Below are 20339 nucleotides of genomic sequence, written 5' to 3'. Positions count from 1 at the left end.
CATAGAGAGGGGCTTTTTCTAGATCAAACAGTTCAATTGTCCTGTTGATCCTGGCCTAAAATCTGAGTGGATAAAAAATATTTTAGGAGAGATGAGATTCTAACCCTCAATGGCAAAAAGCAGGGCTGAGCCCTAAGCCCACGTTTTTACACATATTTTACAATTGAATGTGTTGCACTACCGCTAGAACACTAGTTCTCAACCAGGGGCGATTTTGCTTTCCAGGGGACATTGGCAATGTCTGGAGACATTTTTTTTTTCCATTTTCAAAAATTGTGGCAAAGCACATAACATAAAATTAGCCATTTGAACCATTTTCATGTGTATAGTTCAGTGGCACTAAGCACCTTCACACTGATGTGCAACCATCACCACCATCCATCCATAGAACTCTTTTCATTTTCCAAAACTGTAACTCTGTACCCATTAAACACTAACTCGCCATTTCCCTCTTCTCCCAGCCCCTGACAACCATCATTTGACTTTCTGTCTCCATGATTTTGACTATTCTAGGTACCTCAAATAAGTGGAATCACACTGTTGAGGGATTTTTGATGGTCACAACTTGGGATGGGGTGCTGCTGGTGTCTAGTGGGTAAAGGCTAGGGATGCCACTTAACATCCTGCAATGCACAGGATGGTCCCCACAAGAAAGCAGTAACTAACCCCAAACGTCAATCCTACCAAAATTGAGAAACTCTGAGCTAGAAAAATCCCATGAGTAATCTTACACCATGGAGTATCAGTCAATAGAGACTAGTTATGTTGCAATAAGAAACCACCTCCAAATTTCTGTGGTTTAAAACAACTTATATTTTTGCTCTAACATGGAGCATCCTTAATCAGCAATCCAGGCTGGTGGGAGTTCCATCCTGACCTGGGCTTCTACGATGACTGAAGCAGAACAAGGATCAGTGATAAATTGTGCACTGGCTTTTAAAGCTCCCATTGGAAGTGTCCAGGTCATTTTCGGTCACACCTTCTTGGCCAGATCAAATCACAGGTCCACATCTCACTTCAAAGGGAGGAAGGAAATGCATTTTTACTCTGAGGAAATACAACCACCACACCTAGCAATTAAAAATAAACCTCATAGTGTTATCACCTGCTTGAAGTGCTGATATCAGAGCAAGCCTACCAGTAGGAGTGGTGCAGGCTGCAGGTTTTTGGTTTTGTCTTGTTTTGTTTTGTTTTGTTTTTGGAGACTGCACTCCAGCCTTAGTCTGTCATGCAGGCTGGAGTACAGTGGTGTCATCACAGCTTATTGCAGCCTTGACCTCCCCACACAAGCGATCCTCCCACTTCAGCCTCCTGAATAGTTGAGACTACAGGCCCGTGCCACCACGCCCGATGAATTTTTTGTATTTTTTTGTAGAGATGGGGTTTCACTATGTCGCCTAGACTGGTCTTGAACTCCTGGATGCAAGTGATCCACTTGCCTCGGCCTCCCAAAGTGCTGGGATTACAGGCGTGAGCCGCCATGCCTGGCCTAGAAGCTCATTCTTATTGGCCAGAAGCTAGAGAGTGATCTAAAGGCTCCAAGCCAGGCCAGACTGGTTTCAAGCCTTAGGGCTAGTGTATTAATGAATGAGGTTCGAGCTTCTATGGCATGGGAACTGAGGGGCACCACAACACTCAGCTTACTCAAGGGACCAATTCTAGCAGTCTTCGAAGGAGTCTGAAAAAGGTAGCCTTGAATTAGTTTCCGGGTGAAAAATATTTGTCCCAATTGAAGCAAGTACTACTAGTGACTGCCTCTGCTATGGAAGCAGGGGTTACCTGCTTACCTGTGAGCAATAGGATTTCTTGGGGTTGATTTTGCAGGAACATGTACCTCCATGTGGCCAAACAAGCAGGCTTGCTTAGATTTGCACCACAGGATATTAAAGTGGAAAGGAATCTTAAACATCTAATTGAGGGATGGCAAATTGGGTTCATTGTAAGGGTCACCTCTGACCCTTTGGTTGTGGCTGCTAGGAGCACTGGGTGGGAAGAATTCTGTAGTTTTTTCCAGAGAGAGACAGCCACGCTTCATTAGAGAGTCTAGTGGGCATGGAAGGGAGGGGGTGAGTTGTGCCTGTAACAGGATTTTGCCATCCCTAGTTCTAATCTAACACTTTGAGAGCTGAGGCTCAGCTGCACAAGTGATTTATAGAGGTCCTTCCTTTATTGCTTTTATGTCACCACATCTAGAATTAGGTCTTCTGCTTCCAAGAAAGTCAGCTGCCTCATTACCATGTAGCATAGTTAGATTCCCCATTTCACCTAGAAAATAAATATTTATTGAGGGCTGGCCAAGTGCGGTGGCTCACGCCTGTAATCCCCGCATTTTGGGAGGCCAAGGTGGATGGATCATTTGAGGTCAGGAGTTCGAGACCAGCCTGGCCAACATGGTGAAACCCTGTTTCTACTAAAAATACAAAAATTAGCCAGAAATCCCTTGAACCCAGGAGACGGAGGTTGCAGCGAGCCAAGATCGCACCACTGCACTCCAGCCCGGGCGGAAGGGAGAGATTCCGTCTCAAAAAATAAAATAAATAAATAAATAAATTCACAAAAATATTTATTGAGGGCCCACTTGGTTTTTAGCACTGAAATAGGAGCCGAACATAGAGCAGTGAATGAATAGGCCAAGTCCCTGCTCTTCTTTGCCTTACATTTTGGGGGAGGAGACAGATTAGTAATTATTAGGAGAATTATTAGTAATTATTAGGAGAAAGCAGGAAATTTCTGCTTTCATGGGTGGGATACCAGAAGGTAAATCATTATGCAAGGATATTTTGGGACAAGTTTCTATAGCATAGATGTATTTTAGGATGATTGGGGCTGTGTGTTGTGAGCACGGGATCTCTGAGGCAGTCAAAGGGCACCAGGAACCTCATCTCTTAAGACGTGCATGCACCGTAGGCTGCCGTTTGTGTCCCTCACTCTGGCCAAGCTCCCTTCTTCATCATGGCCTTTGCACTTGCTGTTCTCTGTCTGGGGAAGAATGCTCTTTCCCTAGAGATCCAAATGGCTCACTCCTTCAGTGTCTTCAAATCTCTGTCAAATATCACCTAAACAGAGAGGCTTTCCCTGGCCTCTAGAGGACAAAGTAGCACACTTTCTCACCCACTTACCCTGCTCATCCTTCTTTATAGCACCCCTCACCACCTGCTGTATTATTTGTTTATCGTTCAGCTTTCTCTCTAAAATGGAAGATCTATGAGAACAAGAACCTGTCTGCTCATTGAGGTGTTACTCTAGAAAAATGTCTGGCCCATGGCAGGTGCTTAATCAACAATTTCTGAAGGAAAAGTGGAGGAAAAAAAGATAGGAGAAAGCAAACTCATGAAGAAGAGTGCTTGGGTGGGGCGGGAGGAGAAGAGGGCAATGGATCCAGGCCCTACAGGGATTCACTGTTCAAGCAGAAAGTCCAGGGAAAGCCACATGGCCTCCTTCAATCGGATGAGCTGGAGCTGCTGACATCCCCTGCAACCTGGGAGCCAGTGCATGCAATGCTCCAGCTGGGTCTAAGGACAGAAGGAGGCTAATGAACAGCCACCTTCGGAGCAACAGGGTCACTTCAGTCCTCCCTGTTTACTTCCAAGCTGCTGGGAGTCTTATGCACATTTCCTCTTCTCACTTGCCTCTTCACATCCCTAGCTGCCGCAGGAATTTATGGCTTAATTAAAGTGGGAAGCAGGGTTTATACATGTTTATATAAAGTTATATTTTCCTCCACCTCTTTGTTGGAAGAAAACTCAAATGTTAAAATTCTTAGGAGCCCAGGAGTTCGAGACTAGCCTGGGAAACATTGCAACCCCATCTCAACAAAGAATAAAAAAATTAGCTGGGAGTGGTGGTCCCAGCTACTTGGGAGGCTGAGGCAGGAGAATCATTTGAGCCCAGGAGGTTGAGGCTGCAGTGAGCCATGTTAGTGCCATTGCACTCCAGCCTGGGTGAGAGAGTGAGATCTTGTTTAAAAATAAAGAAAGAAAGAAACACCTAGAAAGGACACTAGAGATAAATCTAGTTCATGCTCCTTGTTTTCTATGGGAGGACACTGATGTCCAGGGTCACACAACTCACAAATGGCCAGCCTACGGAAACCCTGTAAGAGGCAGAGTGTGAGGAAAAGGCAGGCACTTGTGATAACCCCACTGGTGGGCAGGAGCTAAGCCTCCATAGGTGGGGCAGGGAATTAACCCCAGGACACAGGCTCCAGTCTGGGGGCTTGAGATGCTCAGGGGACACCAGTTAGAACTAAGGCAGGAGGCCAAGGCAGAAGCTGTGCTCCTCTGCCTGGATGTATGAGGGCAGCAGAGGAAGAAGAGTTGGCAAAGCAGCCCAGAAACACATGAAGAGGAGGAGTGAATGTAAGTAGAGCATGCCAGAGATGGCAGATCAAGGCAGGGAGTTAAATTGAAGGAGGAGGCGGCCGCGGCCAAGGGTGCACAGTGATTCAAAGTTACAGCTGGTTATGGGCTGGGGAAACAGCTTCCTGTTTCACTGCTGTGAGGGGCAACCAGGTTGCAAGGAAAGGAGGGGAAGAGGGAGGCGTTAACATGGAGGAGTGAATGTAGACAGAACCTTCCAGATGTTGGCTGAAGATAGAAAGGAGAGGGAGGAGGGGTTCTGGAGGGAGAAAGAAGTTAAAGAGTATTTTTTTATATGGGGAGATATGGGAGTTTTGGGTTTTATTTTTGGCTTGTGAGAATGAGCTAATCTTGTATAAAGGGATTAAAGATTTTTTAAAAAATTTATCTCTGAGCCTTAGGTCTTTCAACTTTAAAACGAAGATAAAAAATCTATGTCTTTGGCTTATGAGGATTAAAATGTGAAAACACATTACTCCAGTGCCTGGCACATTATAAACACATAATACATGGTAGCTATTTGAAACATTTGATTATAAACTTATGTAGTGCTCATCTGGAGGCCTAGGAAAGTGTTATTGAAAGTATTTTAAATCTTAGTATCTTATATTTATCATTTATAGGGTATAGTAGGTTAAGAAATACTTCACGTATTTTGAAAGATTGGGCGGAAACATACCCGAAGAAGCATTCTTTTTATCTCTCATGTACATGTGGACATTATACATTTTAATTAAGTGTTATTATATGAGCCAAATTCCCTCCTCATGGGTGTTAGTAGGAGTTGACCTCGAAGGAGGGAGGATTTGGTTGTGGATTTATGACTCACATCTGCGAAAGGAGTAAGGGCGAATAAGAACAGGAAACTCTCTGATAAGCAATTTTACTATGTTTTCATTTTTATCTGAAACTCTGTAATCCAAGACTGGGGTAACTTTTCATATTTTTAAAAAATACTTTTTTATAGGCTGGAGTGATCTTGTGTAAGCAAGGATAAATCATAGACGTTAGAGATATGTTTGTCTCTGTGCTGTTTGGTGCAAATTCCATGAAAAAGAGCCAAGGCAGGGGGTGGGGGTGGTTGTCAGGAAACCAAGGGATGAGATGTTTTTCTTTTTCAAAGATGACACCTGTGATGCCAACTAGTGAGCATGGGCGAACAGAGCGGAAAGGAATTCGTTACAGTCCTAAAGAGGGATAAATGCATCTGGTGTCAGATTAACTCCAGCGAACAGCCTCACTCAGTCCTAAATACTGACTCAAAAGCATGTTGATTTCAGTGTGAGAAACAGATGTGTAAAGGTGACTTCTCATGAGGTAAAATATAAAGCAACATGCCTAGGTCTTAAAATCATGATGTTGAGTGCAACTATAAGAAAAAAATGGGCTTACTGATATAATGTTATTATGTAATTTAAAGCCACATTTGCATATCAAACAACCTTGCCTATTTCTACAGAGATAGTTGCTTTTTCTTTCTTTTTTTTCTTGTGACAGGGTCTCACTCTGTTGCCCAGCCTGGAGTGCAGTGGCACCATCTCAGCTTACTGCAGTCTTGACCTCCCAGGCCCAAGTGATCCTCCTGCCTCAGCCTCCCGAGTAGCTAGGATTACAGGCACAGGCCACCATACCTGGCTAAAGTTTTTTGTTTTTTATTTTTAGTAAAGATGAAATCTTACTATGTTGCCCAGGCTGATCTCAAACTCCTGGGCTCAAGTGATAGACCCACCTCCATCTCCCAAAGTGCTGAGATGACAGCCACCGCGCCCCCAGCCAAGATAGAAAGTTTAAGGACACATATCAAACATACTAGAGAGGTTGCTGATGGGATAGGGAGGATGAGTGTGAGCATCACAGATGAGGGAAAAAGCAAAATGAGACAGCGGCTTTGCCCAGATGGACAATGAAAATGTGCTATGAGTTAAAGAGCATGATTTTTAAAAGGAGAGAAATCTTTTAGTCATTGGTCTTCTCTTTGTTCTGGCTTAATGAATCTGCTGCAAAGGCAAATAGTTTTCAGGCAAACTTGCTGTCCTAGTGGTAACATTGGCTTCAAGGACTCCTCGAGCGGTTTGGGATGGCTTCCTGAGGGTGACAAAGAGGAGCTGTGTTTTCAGCCAAATATCAGAACCAGGGCCACTGCCTGCCACCAAACCCCAGTGGGCACCCCTACTTTGTGTTTATCTGTGGTGGCTACGCTTGCCCACCTGGGTGGGAACCCCAAGAATGACTCCAAACTTTTCCAGGGACTGCATGCCAGGGTATTTTTACAATTTATGTGTAGACTTTGTTCGGGTGGAAAAGTTATTTTATGAAGATGAAACAAGCAATTGGGGCACCTACCTTATGGCATTTTTTACATTGAGAGTGTTAAAAATACCCCTCCCCTAACCAAAACCCTGACAAATAGAGCCAGGGAAGGCCATGCAAAAAAGGATTCTTGGGCTTGTATGCCTGATAACAAAAACTTATCACAGAAGACTGCAAAAAACACAATCTTGCACAAAGCCCATTGCAACTTTGCACACAACAATGCTTCTGAAGGATATTTGCCCAACAACTGCCTGTCCAACCTGGGCCTGGCATCACCTTTGTTATTGATCTTTGTAGCCAAGGATAATCATTTCCAAATGATCATATAATCTTCCTCATTTTTTCTTTTGTCTTCCTTTACCTCCGTGAATATGCATATAGTTTACTCTGGCTTGCCTATTTCTATTGCAAGGCTCTGTTTCCAAACGAATATCTTTTTCTTGTGGAGAGCCTCTCTCTGTTTGTTATTTAGGTTGATAGCATCTAAGGGTGCAAACTTTTTTGCACCCTTAGATGCTTACTTCCACTACAACTTGCAGGTGGGCCTTGAAAAGTTCTTGGAATAAGTTTGAGCTTTGATCTTGTCCGGTTCATTTAGCATAGATTCTGAAAATGTGGTCCCTGGACCCACAGCATTAGCATCGCCTGGAGATTGTTAGAAATGCAAATCATCGGGCCTCATTCCAGACCCTCAGCTGGAAACTCTAGGGGCATGGCCAGACCCTCTGTAGCTGAACAAGCCATCCAGGTGGTTTTGATGCAGCTAAAGTTCTGGAACAACTAATGTAGCCCCATTTGGAAAACTTGGCTGTACAGGCCTCCCTAGCTGGTAAGCTGCTAGCATTTTTTGTTTGTTTGTTTGTTTGTTTTGATACAGGGTCTTGCTCTGTTGACCAGACCGTGACCTCCAGGGTTCAAGCGAGGACTCAGCCTCCTGAGTAGCTGGGACTACAGGTATGTGCCACCACCATGCCCAACTACTTTTTGTATTTTTTTTTGTAGGGATGGGGTTTTAGCCCAGGCTAGTCTCAAACTCCTGGACTCAAGCAATCTGCCCACTTTGGCCTCACGAAGTGCTGGGATTATAGGCATGAGCCACTGTGCCCGGCCCTGCCAGCTTTGTATAAGCTGAGGAGTTTTTAAAAATACCTAGACTCAGGGCAAACCCCAGACACTTAAGTCAGATTCTCTGGGAGGTGAAGCCCAGGCACTGGTATTTTTAAAGTCTCTACAGATGGTTCTAATGTGCTGCTAAGTTAGAGAACCGCTGATCTAGACCAGGCCTTTTCAAACTTAATGTGCACGTGAATTACCTGGACCTTGTTAAAATGCAGATTCAGTCTGCATAGGCCTGGGGTGGAGCCTGAGCTTCTGCATTTTTAACAAGTCTCTAGAGGATGCTGCTGCATCTGGGCTGCTAACTACACTTGGAGATAGGAGGTTCTGGAGAGCAGAGGAAAGAGCATGAACCATAACCTAGGGGCCGGTAGTCCTGACTTCCGAGCCAAGGTTTGCCTTTATGTGGCTGGCAACTTGCTTGGACTCCTACCTCAATTCTTTGGGCCCAAGGTTTGTCCTGCCTCAGAAGGATGTCAAGAAAATTGAGTGAGTAATGCAGAATTGTTTCTTAAAGTGTGTGCAGATGCTCCATGAATTTATAGAGTATGTGGATGCACATTACTAAATTTTAATAGTTGTGAACATGTTGTTATGAGTACTTAGAACAAGTAATAATGGCTTTTGATGTATAGTAGTAAGAAAGCTTCCTTTTAAAAGGCATGTATTTAAGTTTCAAAAGTGGGGCTATTTAAAAATATATGAAATAAATAATAGTAGAGGTAATTGACAGAGCAAAATTATGAAGGCAGGATGAGAATGACTCAAGTTTGGGAAATGCTGAGAAAGCAGATGCCCAAGGGCTATGAAAACTTAAAAAAATAGGTAGCACTTGATTTTGATTGGCTGAATGAGATGATGTGTTTGATCATTTATGGGGTTGGCATTTGGCAACATGCGCTGGGTGGCTGGGATCACTGTTTATTAAAAAATATTTGAGTCTCTACTTTGCACTAGATACTCTTTTAGTCTCTTGGAAAAGGGATTGGGGGGGCAGGCAGGATAAAAACAAATCATTTATGCCCACAAGAAAATTGCAGGAAGATAAAAGTCATGAAATAACCTCTGTGCTTCTAATTTAATATTTTTTTATAGATTATGAGAAAAAAGTTTTGCTCACTATCAGCTAGGAAAGCTGTCTTAGCACAACCATTCATTCTTGCACAAATCAAAATCAAGATGAGCCAGAAGGCTCCATTCTGACAGCTTCTAGTGGAGAAGCTACATTTACTGGACATGGGGAAAGTTGCTGGGCTCTAAGGACTGTGCTCATTTCTTGAACTAGATAAATGGTCTTGGTGTAGCATAATACCAAAACTTCTTGTCGCAGCCCATAAGGACAGAACTCAATCAGCCTGAAAAGGAAGTCAGTGACTCCGACTCAACACAGGAATGTTCTGTGATTCCTAAAGAAGGATGTAGGAGTGTGGCTCAATTCAACCACAGTCTGTGGCCCTGTGCCTCTGCCTTGACATGAGTGGGATTTCCCAGCTGGTCATTTTCTTCTTATCTAAGACATTGAACAAATTACTTGACCTCCTCTGGGCTTCAGTACTCCCACTCATCAAATTAGAGGACTGGGCAGTTGCTAGGCTCTCTTTAGGCATCATATTTTAGTTTCTGTGATTTTAAATTTGAGAAGGGGTGTCTAAGGGAGAATACATAGGGGAGGGGGAAAGGCTTATTAAAAGTGTAGTTAGACACTGAATTTTTAAGAATTGCATTTTGTAATAATACTTTTACCTAATCGGGACTGACAATCTTACCTGATGATAGCACCTGGAGGAATGGCTGCATTCAAAAATAAAAATGAAATAAAACAAGACCTTATTTGAACTTAGCAATAATGCTGATTCCTCTTTTTGATTTGAGGAGGTTATAGCTGTTGTAAATGCTTGAACTGGGTCTGCCCAGGCAAAACGGAGTCAAGAGTCCATGTCTGATGAATTTTAACAATGTAGACAATAAAAAGGGTTGCTTAAACTGCCCCTCTTTTACCAAAACACATTTACAAATGAAAGAACAACACTTCCATTTTTTAAAAACATTTTTTGAGATGAAGTCTTGCTTTGTCACCCAGAGTGGAATGCAGTGGTGCGATCTTGGCTCACTGCAAACTTTGCCTCCCGGGTTCAAGTGATTCTCCTGCCTCATCCTCCCGAGTAGCTGGGACTACAGGCGCCCACCACCATTCCTAGCTAATTTTTGTATTTTTAGTAGAGACAGGGTTTCACCATGTTGGCCAGGCTGGTCTCGAACTTCTGACCCCAGGTGATCCGCCGACCTCGGCCTCTGAAAGTGCTGGGATTACAGGCGTGAGCCAACACGTGTGGCCAAAAAATTTCCATTTTTAATTGCAGGGTCTGGGGAATTAAAATGCATCCATAATATCTTGCATCTCTCCGCTCGGGCTTGCATGAATGCAGAGGGATGGGGAGGACTTCTTGAGGCAAGCATCCCCCTCTTGTCGCCTGCCATCTGGAGAGAGAGGGCTGTGATTTATCTCACTTTAATCAGGAAGGACCCGATGGGTGGATGGAGAGGTCTGATGGCTTTGTTGCTCCGTGTGGGAAAGAAACGGACAGAGTGAATTTGTGTATGATCCCTAAGGAGAAAGCGTCTTTGTGCTCTATTTCTTTTTGACCTGGAGCCCCTGAAAGCAAGCTAGTTACAAGTTGAAATAGGCCGTTTCTAAAGTGTGATTTTGTTTGTGTATAGCCTTGATTACAAAGGGGAAAAAAACCCGCTTAATTTACATACAGCAGATGTAGTGCAGGATCCCCTGGGCTGTCTTTTCAGGTATCAGGAAACTTTGATGAAAGTCGCTTGTCTCATCTAGGAGTCATTTCATATTGTTTAGCAGAGCCTGGTATTAACATTTCCTTCCAAATGTTTACTGGAATCTGTGTGTTCCCTTCAAGTGATGCATACTAGGTGCACAGGCTTCCTGCCACTGTCATCCTAATCTTTCCGTGCAGACAGGAGCAGAGGGGAGAGCGCTGAGCCAGGCCCCAGCTTGCTTTTCTTTCCTGACTCAGCCCAGCTCCGCTGCACTTCTGAGCTCTTGCTGTAGGTGGTGCTGTTTGACCATTTTCTTCATGTGACCCTCCGCTCGGTAATATAAATTCATTCGGAGGATGACCTGATATCAAAAAAATTCCTTTTGATTAGTAGAATCAACTTGTTTCTTCACACGATACTCTTCCCACTGAGACACATGGAGACAATTCTGACTCCAGGTTTGCAACCTTGAGATTTCTCTCAGATGCAATTAAAAAAACAAAAAAGCATTTTGAGTGGCACAGTGATGCCTAGTGCATGATCATGTTTGTCTGCTCAAACATAAAAGGGAAACTGGTGGGTTTGAGGATGCCCAGCAGCACGACAGCTGCCAATGTAAATGAGCGGTATAGAGAGAGAGGGGGCGGGAGGGGACTACAAACTTCAGAATATGAGCTGATTGTTTATAAGTTAAAAAAAAAAAAAAAAAACAAGTCAAAAGGGAGCCCAGGATGGTGCAGGAAAAAGGAGAAAGGAAGATTTTCCTTGCAGCTAATCAGGAGAGTTCATAAGGGCTGATTACATGTGTGGAAGCCTTAAGTTCTTTTTTTTAAAAAATGTGAAAGTTTGCATGTATGTATGTATGTATGTATAGCTTCGTGTATTACCATTATTATTGCAATCAGCAAATGGATTTACTTCCTTTATCTCATGGGCTCCTTCCCACTCACTTCTGGCAGCACATTTTCCTTTCTCCTTCATCCCAGAACACCAAAGAACAGATGCGCTTCCTAACCCTGGCTCCAGGGGACTTTATACAATGTAAACAGTGCACCTCTAACGTGGTTCACCGCTTAGAGAACGTGTGTCCCATTTTAAAACTGTGACTCCTTTATATTTTGCAGTGCTTATTTTAATAAGAGACATTGGACTTGTGACTTATTTTTCATGGAGGAGTGAGCTTAATGGTTGAAAGTAATCGATAAACTTGTTTTTCCTCTGATGCCATCAGCCAAGATCCTATGGCAATAGTAAGCGGATGACACTGGGCTGGCACCCCCTCCATAACATATTTGGACCATTTTTTTCCCCCAGAAGGCACATGCAATAGCTTTGGTTTGTAAGAGAGAGATGGTGTACTTGGTTTCCTTCTGTCACACTTTTGGTGAAATGAATTAGACTTTTAAATCAGGAAATTCAGCGAGATGAGTTAGATTTTTACACAAGAGCAGTGGAGGACTTCCAGCTGGTTGGGGGAATGATACAGAAATAGCTTGCTAAATCAGGGTCTGGTGGAATGCTGCTCCCCTGGCAGGCTCCTCTTCACAGGGAGCAATCTGTGGGTTGCTTATAGAACAGAGCGAGCAGGAGGCATAGCATGGTCTTGCTCGTGGGAAGACCCGGTGTTCAGATGTTTGTCATTAGGAACTGGGTGTGGGCTTTTTCAAGCTAAACTGAAGCAGCAGTTCTATCAGGAAGAGCCTCCCAGATCAGCATCTTCTGTTTCTGGATACTCTCCCTTTGAAAAGCCAGATTTCAGCAAAAAGCTTTGCTAATGGTGAAATTGCACAACTGAAACCCTATGGGAGCAATGGGAAAGATGGAGAAAGAGGTGGTTATATCATGTACTTCAACAGTTTATTTAGAGGCTGTTGACGTTAGAATAACAAGCCAAGACAAACAAAAATACTCATTTTGGATGAAAATATTGTCTTTTCATGTTATTATAGATAGCTGAGTCCTAAGACTTATACAGAAACACATTTTCCTAATGAGTGGCTGATTTTTCTGGTTGTGCAAGTAATATCCAAATTATTGTACAAATTTTTGGCTCAGGAGCAAACATTGTATTGCATATTGAGCTAATCACTTGCCCTTTCTAAGGTAAGCCCTTACCTCTGCTTTCCCTTCATCTTGTCATTTCTGTTTGTTGGGTACAGGTTTCCTGTTGGTTCTTTCTTTTGGCTCTGATGTAACATGAATGCAGTTCTTAACATCCTTTCAGACATAAACACAACCTAGCTCATTGTTTCTGAGTTCATATAGAGGTTTTCTTGCCCCTGAGACTTTCGTGTCAGACAGCTGGATGTTGCTGTGTTCAAGGCTCTATATGTTGATTTTGTATCCTACAACTTTACTGATTTCACCTATCAGTTCAGTTCTAACAGTTTTCAAATTTTATTTATTTGTTTTTGTTTTTAAAATATTGTATGTTTCATTTTAGAGTCAGGAGGGTAGATGTACAGGTTTCTTACACAGGTATATTGCATGGTGCTGAGGTTTGGGCTTCTAATGATCCCACCACCCAAGCAGTGAGCATAGTAATCGATAGGTAGTTTTTCAACCCTTGCTCCCACCATCCTTCCCTCCCACCTTTGGAGTCCCCTAGTGTCTATTGTTCCCTTCTTTGTGTTGAGTTCTAACCTTTTTTAAGTGAAGTTTGTAGGGTTTTCTATATATAACAAGATCACGCTGTCAGTAGAGACAGTTTCACTTCTTCCTTTCCTATTAGGATGCCTTTTATTTCTTTCTTTTGCCTAATTACCCTGAGAAGTGGTGTCCGTGGGCATCCTTGTCTTGTTCCTGATGGTAGAGGAAAAGTTTCAACTTTTCACCACTGATTATGGTGTTAGCTATGGGTTTGTCATATATGGCCTTTATTTTGTTGGGATACAGTCCCTCAATACGTGATCTGTTGGGTGTTTTTTTTTTTTTAACCATGAAAGGGTTTCGAATTTTGTCAAAAGCTTTTTCTATATCTATTGAGATGGCCATATAGTTTCTATCCTTTATTTTTCTAATATGGTATATTATATGTATTGATTTGCTTATGTTGACCCATGACATGATCATGGTGAATGATTCTTTCAATGTGCTATTGAATTTGGTTTGCTAGGATTTTGTTGAGGATTTTTGCATCTATGTAGATCAAGGATATTGGCCTGTCATTTTCCTTTCTTGTAGTGTTCTTGTCTGGCTTTGGAATCAGGGTAATGCTGGCCCTGTAAGATGAGTTTGGAAGTATTCCCTCCACTTCAGCTTTTTGGAAGAGTTTGAGAAGGACTGGTATTAGTTCTTCTTAAAATATTTGGTAGAATTAATCTGGGAAGCCATCTGGTTTTGGGTTTTTCATTGATAGGAGACATTTTCTTACGGATTCAAACTCCTTGCTTGCTATTAGTCTGTTCAGATTTTTTAATTTCTTCATGAGTCAATCTTGGTAGGTTTTATGTGTCTGGGAATTTATCCATTTCTTCTAGATGATCCAATTGGTTAGTGTGTAATTATACCTAGCAGTTTCTTAGGATCCTTTGTATTTCTGTGATATTGGCTATGATGTTTCATCTTTCATTTCTGATTTTATGCTATATTGAAAACATGAGGCATAGCAGGTAGGGGGCACTGGTCAGGACTTGGGGTATAAACTGGCAGATGTTAAGGTGGGTGATTCTGGTTAACTCAGAAACTCCGAAGTCCCGTGTGGAAGAATTAACTGCCTGTACTCACCTAGTAATGTATATCCTTGGTCAAAAAAGATCCAGCTGAGAATGTTGGATGAAGGGACCAAATCAATATTCATCATTATATTGAAAACAAGTCAGATTGGCTGTGGTCTTTTGACAGCAGGTCAGTGGCTAAGTCTATTTGAACAAAGTTAGGGCAGGTTCAAGGGAGAATCCTGAGATCGGTATTCTTTGTTCCATACAAACTTGCCTTTCAGTTTCTTCTCCCCATGCCTCCAGGATGTCCCTGCACAGCCCGTAGGGCCCCCTCCTTCAGTACCTTGCCTTACGAAGGGGAGAAAATGAGTTTTCCAATGTTAGCATATATTTAGCCTTCCAAAATTTTCTATTTCTATTTTAGGGGAGCTCTAGGAAAACAGCAGATTACTCTAAATCCCCAGGTAAAAATCTGAAATGGTGGAATTTCATATGACCAGGAGACATATTTTGGGGCAAGTGGGCTTTTCACAATCACTTGGACATGAAGGCATCTGCTTCTTCTATGCCTAAAATATTCCTTCAATTTAGTAGTTTAATTCCTCTTCCTCTTTTTCAAATTTCAAGACAATACATGTAGTGACTGAACAATTTGGATCCAAGTTTCACTATTTAACTGCCAGTGTGCCCTTGGGTGAGTCGCTTAATCTTTTCAAGGCTCAATTTCATCATGTAAAGTGGAAGTACAAACAATCCCTGACTTACAATATTTTGACTTATGATTTTTCAACTTTAAGATAGTTTGAAAGCAATACACATTCAGCAGAAGCTGTACTTTGAGTACCCATACAACCATTCGGTTTTCCACTTTCAGTACAGTATTCATTATATTACATGAGATATTCAAAGCCCACTTTATTATAAAATGGGCTTTCTGTTAGATGATTTTGCCTAACTGTAGGTTAATGTGAGTGTTTAAGGTAGGCCGAGCTAAGCTATGATGTTTAGTAGGTTAAGTGTATTAAATGCATTTTCAGCTTACAATATTTTCATAAGTTTATTGGAATATAACCCCATTGTAAATTGAGGGGTATTTGTAATAATGATATCTCTTCAAGGAGACTTTGTGAGCCTCTCATAGGAAAATGCATACACAGATGCATATAAATATATAATCTTTATTTTCCATACATATGATATTCTTTAAGGATATTCAAAAATCTGGAAACAGTTGCCTCCAGGGAGATAAATGGTAGTGGGTTGGGAAACTTTTAGCTGTATATGCTTTTGTACCTTTTGCATTTTGAATCAGATGAATGTATAATCTACATAAAATATTAAGATTAAAACATCACCAAATAACTTATCAGGAGTTTGGTGAACATAAGGGAAGGCCGCCTATGGTGGCTGTATTTTATTCAGTGTTGGTCACTGTTGGGCACTTCATAGAGTTTATTTCATTTCATCCTCACAAGCGCCGTAGGAGGAAGGGGCCCCAGAGGGATTCATGGTTAGAATAGCAGAGTAGGAGCATTTGGCAGCTATATTCTGTGTAGGCGATTACTTAAAAGATATTTTTGTTATAAAATGTTTCAAACATACAAAAAATATAGAGAATCAGTTTTCTATAGTTATTAAATATTCTTAATGGGTAGTCACAGAAATTATCATCCAAAGTGGGATATTCTTGAGAGAAAAAGGAGGTTCTATTTATAATTATGGCGGGATAACAAACTTAAGATGAACAGCTCTGGACAAACTGGGTTGTATGGTCCCTGGAAAACAAGGATTATTGTAAATGTGAGTCCCGCCTTGTGCTTCTCTCTGTCCCACCAAGAAAATATGATCTTGATACAGATGTTCATTGTGTCAAGGCAACCATGGCAACCATGATCTAGATACACTGTTCAAGTTTTATGCTGATCCTACCTATATATGTCTCAGGAACTTTCCAGAGTTTCCTTTGAGTGCTTCTAAATTTTGCATAAATGGTATGTTGTCCCTTGTCTCTTTTTAAAACCAGTAAGCCATTTTCCCTTCTTTTCCTGGAAAATTAAAGGAACAAAGACCAGGAAATAATGTATTAGCTAAGGTTCTGTTGATTGAAAGCAGCAGAACCTAATTCTGGCTAGCTTAAACCATGCTAGGATTTAATGAAGAATACTGCAGAATCTTAGATATCTTATGACTGGGAAAGAGGAAGTTCAGGCAGTTCCTGGGATGTCAGCAACAGGTAGCTGTCAATTAACTGCCCCCACACCACCCACTGCTGCCGTCATCAATATAGCACACCACAATGACTCCCAGCCTCTGCACGTCTGGGTTCCGGTGTTCAAATTCTAGAGACAGCAAGAGAAATCCCATTGAGTCAGGGATCCTTCCCTGGGTCACACTCCCTGCATATGGTCAGAAATGCAGGATTATGTACTAAAGACACAGCTAAAGAGGACCCACTTCACTTTTTTGGGACCATTTGCAGGGGAGGCAAAATTGTGAGCTACGCACTTAAAGAGGTGATAACCATAAGTTTGCAGGAAAAAAAAAATTGGAGAAGAGAAGGATAACACTATGCTACAGTTTCTTCTGAAAATGGATGAAGGGAATAGCATTTCCATTTGGAAATTCTCTCCTGGCATTTCAATATTTATGGATTCTGAATTCTGAGAAAAATCAGTTGAGAAATTAGGAAAATGGGAAGGAACATTCTAATTTTCCTGTGAAAATTACAGCTTAATAGTCAGTATAGAGAACTTACTGGCTTGAAGAAATGCACTGACTTCAAGTCAAGCAAGATGAGGAAGCACTGACATGTGGAGATGAAAGTTAAGGTGAACAGGACAGGAGCAGTAAAGGAGCCTCAGTCAGACTTTCTTGTATCTGTTGCTCTGTTACAAGTGTGTGTTCATGGCCTTGTCCACGGCTAACAGTGAACCATTTCTGCAAATAAATATTAATGTGTTCATAGGCATAGTATATGTTTTACAAATCCTATGAGAGGTTTTCTAAGAAATGCCAAGTTTTAGAAACAAAATATGCCCTTAAATCGGCAATTTTGACAGTTGCTTCTTTCTAGTGCTATTCATCTTGCCAGGAGATCAGAATGTTATGTTATTTAAATGGTATTGGAGGGGATGATTGATGCCTTGTTTAACAATGTCATGTAAACAATGATTAAAGCATTAAGTATTTGTGGTGTTACCTTTCAATCTTTAAAGGACTTTTCTTTAGCATTTATTTTGTGATAATATTCATTTCTTTTTAATGTTTTCTCTATTAATGCTATTGGATTTTATAATCTTGTTACAATATGTTGGCTCATAATAATAATAAATCATTTGTTATCATATCTTTTTAAAACAGAAGACTACTAAAACTTTTCATATAATCCTGTTACAGAAAAAAACGACTATTTGCTTGTTATTATAGTCACTTATTATTTTTCAAAAACTTGTAAGTGAAGTGTTATGAAAATCATATGAATTTGGGAATTCCCAAGCATTCTCAGAAATTCTATTTCCTTGTTCCCAAATCCCAATGATTAATATCTGCCAGGAGTCGGAAAACAGTGAAAGGAAGTAACATCCTATGTTGGATACCTGGTAGGGTTAGTGAAGAAACGTTATTGCTGAGCTCTGTGTTATGCTCACGAATGATGCCATTGAGGAAGTCACACTTGTTGAAAGGAACGCAGATACACAAAGAGTTTTGCTGCTGTCTGTTGGATAAGAACCCCCTGGTCGATTTAGCTCCTACTGCAAGTTAGAAAAATCAATCCAATGATAAATGAAAAGTGACCAGTGTGCTGGGAAATAACTTATTTTTTGGCTTCAGAGGAAATTTTAGAAACAGTGCCAAGTGAAACGTAAAAACAAACTACGAAGACGTTCATGAATTTCTCTCTGAAGCTGACAGCCGTATTTTAGCAGATGGAACTCCTACTATTAGCCCAACTCTTGGGTTGAAACAGTGTGTCCAGGAAACCCTATGTTAAAATGCAATGTGTTGGGGATATTGTTTCTCTATTTGCTTGAGTTAATTTTCAAATTAGTGTACTCTTGCTTAGCTGTGCTCTGAGGGAATGAACAAAAGATTGGTAAACTCTGATGGAGAACACTGGTCAGGCAGGGCACATAGAATCCCTGGGGATGGTGGTTCCTGACAAAAGGGGGAGGAGGACCTGAGCCAGGCTTGGGCTGGGCTGGAGGAACATGAAGATGGGATCTACTCACAACCCCCAAAACTGAGGGGTCCTGATAACACATTATTTCACCCTCAGCCATGCAAATTCATTATTTTTATGGATAAAATAGCTTTAAAAACTAATTTACATTGAAATGTTAAAATATTTATATAGAGATTAGAAATATTTATATAGAGATTATTGGGAATCCCCTCCTAAAGCCCAAACATAAAAACTACCAAAAAAAAAAAAATTCCGTGTAGGCTAAGATTGCAAATGACTGATGGAATGTAATTTAAATTAAACATGGAAAATATATTTCCTCTTTAATAAAGATCTAAATTCTATTCTTTTAAGGAGCCTTCAGAAATGAAATTCAACTATTAAAAAAGGTATAGAGAAGTCTTTAGAAAAGAAACTTTTCTTTTGCTGTATTATATAACAAAGAACTTTGATGAGAATAGTTCTAAAGTGTTTAATAATCGATTACACTGGCATTTCTAGGTATTGTGGGGAACACCTAGAAATTAAATCTTCATCTTTGGCAGATCAGAGGCCTATTATTTTTAGGTAAAACAATTAATATCTGCTTTTAATAAATCACAAATTTTGCAAGTTAGCCATTAATAGTAAGTGCTTTTCAAAGTTGGGCCCAATACATGAAAAAGCCAGAAAAACATACCTGCATTAGTTTTGCCCATCACCTTCTTATGCTGGCCTAAGGAGATTTATTAACAGCATTCAATATTTTAGGTAGGCTGGATGTGGTGGCTCATGCATGTAATCCCAGCACTTTGGGAGGCTGAGGTGGGAGGATGGCTTGAGGCCAGGAGTTCAAGACCAGCCTGGTCAACCTAATGAGCCCCTCGGTCTCTCTGAAAAGAAAAAAAAATTTAGGTATCCTGTGGCTACCTCCAAAAACAAACTCCAGAGGAACTGAATTTTTTTTTTATTTCATGTGTTGGGATAATGGCTTCTTTTGCAGTTACTTACGAAGAATTTAAGGGTCAGTAAAAATATTTTTTCATCCTAAATAACATGAATTCTCTAATTTGTGTGTGATATAACGCTAGATATTGTGCCAAAAGTGTTACATAGACATAATCCATGCCCGTTTTCAAAGATAATACTAATATAGAGAATAAGAATCATTATTATTGTAGTAATTATTATTTTAGTAATAGTAGTAATAATCAAAACAATTACATCAAACACTTATTAAACCCTTATGATGTGACAGGTACTGTGTAAGCAATCTCCACATATTAGCTCCTTAAATGTGATCACTGACCCCATGAGGTAGGTAGCATTATGTCCATTTTATAGATGCAGAAACTGAGCTTTGAAGAGGGAAAGCAACTTGCCCAAGGCCATGCAGGCAGTCATTGATAAGGGTGGGAAGCGAGAAGTTGAAGTCTGAGATGTAAGTTCACAGACACGAGTACGCAAACATGTACAAGATACTCGTATGACATGTGGGGTTGCTTGAAATATGTAATTGACTTTCCCCAGCACAAGAAAGTGTTTGGACAGATTTCAAAGGGATCTAACACTTCCTTAGAGGACTGCCCTACGACATTTTCCGTGTGCTTTTCTGCCTCTTGTCTTATACTTTTGGCATTTCTTCTGCTCTTAGAGGCAATGAGTCAACAGCATATTTTTAGCACCTCCTGTGTGCATAGAAGTGGCCCCTGACTCAATGGAAGTGTATAACTACCATGGGCCAAATCAGTGTGCTTTCCTGTCAGCCAGGGGATTATAGAAGAACACGCTCCCCTGATTCCAACAGAACTTGCTGCCACTCTGATGTCTTCATTGTAAGGCCTCTAAATGAATGTTCAAGAAATTCATGTTAAAGGCACGTGTCATATGTGTAACTTGTAAACATTTGTGTACTTGTCTCTGTGTCCTTACACTTCAGGCTTCAACTCT

Source organism: Pan paniscus, chromosome 11 (assembly GCF_029289425.2).
Source record: "Pan paniscus chromosome 11, NHGRI_mPanPan1-v2.0_pri, whole genome shotgun sequence".
Taxonomy (NCBI): Eukaryota; Metazoa; Chordata; class Mammalia; order Primates; family Hominidae; genus Pan; species Pan paniscus.
This window is presented reverse-complemented; position numbering follows the sequence as displayed.